The 1,808-nt window shown below is 30.5% G+C and overlaps 1 non-coding gene across 1 annotated transcript; it reads right to left on the bottom strand.

The window, feature by feature from the left end:
* Window positions 1-682: 682 nt before the first annotated feature.
* On the bottom strand, window positions 683-789 carry LOC139082685 (U6 spliceosomal RNA). The gene has a single exon (XR_011538896.1). It is a non-coding gene; the product is annotated as a U6 spliceosomal RNA (small nuclear RNA).
* Between the last annotated feature and the right edge of the window lie 1,019 nt (window positions 790-1,808).

Raw genomic sequence — 1,808 nt, 5'->3', positions numbered from 1 at the left:
ATAAAATAATTTTATCACAAAAAATAAAATATTACCACTCTTTGAAAGTTAAGATGCATGCTACAAATAGTTCATATTCTCTGACCTAGCAATTGTTCTTCTAGAACCCCATCTTATTTTTTTTAATTGTCAAAAGCTTAGCAAAAATTTATGGACAAAAAATATTCATTTTAGCATTATTAACTATAGTTGAGTTCTTTACATATTTTGGATACATCTTTTATCAAATATGTGGATTGCAAATATCTTCTTTCAGTGTGTGGCTTGTCATCTCATTCTATTAACAAGTCTTTCACTGAATAAAACGTTTTAATTTTAATAAAGTCCAATTTATCCATTTTTTTCATAGATTGTTCCTTTGGTGTGATTTCTAATATCTCATGGCCGAACCCAAGGTCACCTAGATTTTCTCCTATGTTTTCCTCTAGAAGTCTTATAGTTTTGTGTTTGACATTTAGATCTATGATCCATTTTGAGCTAATTTGTGTAAGGTGTAAGGTATGTGTTGAAGTTCATTTTTTCTGCAGATAGGTATTCAATTGTCCCAGCACCATTTGCTTAAAAGATTATTCTCAGGTTTTTCTCCTGCTCATTTTTTAAATTTATCTACTTATTTATTTATTTATTTTTATTGAGGATATTATATAAATTTCAGTTGTACATCATTATATTTTGACTTCTGAAAAATATAGAACACTTCACGAATTTGTGTGTCGTCCTTGCCCAGGGGCCATGCTAACTTTCTCCGTATTATTCCAATTTTTGTGTATGTGCTGCTGAAGTGAGCACTATTCAGTTGTTTTTAATGTCAAATTTTATCCTTTCTCTTATGAGAAAACACACTCTTTCTATATCCTTTCTCTTATGGGAAAACACATTTTTTTATAGTGTGATTCAATGTTTTACTTCTTTTGACAGAAGAAAACTTCTTTTCCAACTCAACTGGTTGGTTAGTTAATCACATAAAATGATAACCACATTCTTTAAGCATTTTTTTCACTTAAAATGTATAAAACTCATTGATCTGCTAAACTCTTCTTTGAATATGGATCTGCTGATTGTTGTTCTGAATTGTCTTCTTTTTCCATAAAACACACACATAATGCATTGCCTATGATTATCCAGAGTTTTCAGCTAGAACTCAGACTTCTAAGGTTTCAAACTCGGTTCCACCATGTAATTATTTAGAGCATCTTAACTTCTCTAAGCTTTAATTTCCTCATTTGTAAAATTATAGTAATAATAGTACCTACCTAATAAGAGAATAAAATGAGTTAATACATATTAATCACTTAGCACATTTGTCTGGCACATAATAAGGGTGCTATAGGGATTTGCATTAAAATGGAACAAGCACGTGTGGAGCAATCTGAAGGAAGAATCCTTTTAAATTTTTATTCTTTTTTCCATATTTTTAGTTGCCTTGTTACCTCAAATCTGGCAACAATGGTTTTTAGCAGCTTGCCTTTATCAAGTCTTTCCAAAGCACTTAGATTAATTTTCATATTAAAAACCCCACTTTTTTCTTTCTTGTACACATAGTTCATCAACAAACATAAACAAATTTGGAGAAACATTGAACTCTTGAGTGTAAAACTCTACTAGTGGAAGAATTGGTGGGGATTACTAGCCAAGTTTTTAAGGTGCTGAATCAGTCAATATTTTTAGTGAGGCACTGGAAAGTTTCAGTTAATTTGATTAATTGATTACATTGAAGTTGGTTAATAGGGTGTGTACTAGAAATGTAACAAAGCTATCTTTTCTTTATCATTATTTTTAAGCTAGCAGTGACTAGACCATGGCAAATT

The sequence above is a fragment of the Equus przewalskii genome, chromosome 3 (assembly GCF_037783145.1).
Source record: "Equus przewalskii isolate Varuska chromosome 3, EquPr2, whole genome shotgun sequence".
Taxonomy (NCBI): domain Eukaryota; kingdom Metazoa; phylum Chordata; class Mammalia; order Perissodactyla; family Equidae; genus Equus; species Equus przewalskii.
The sequence above is the reverse complement of the archived record's forward strand: the minus strand, read 5'-3'. Positions and strand labels throughout refer to the sequence as shown.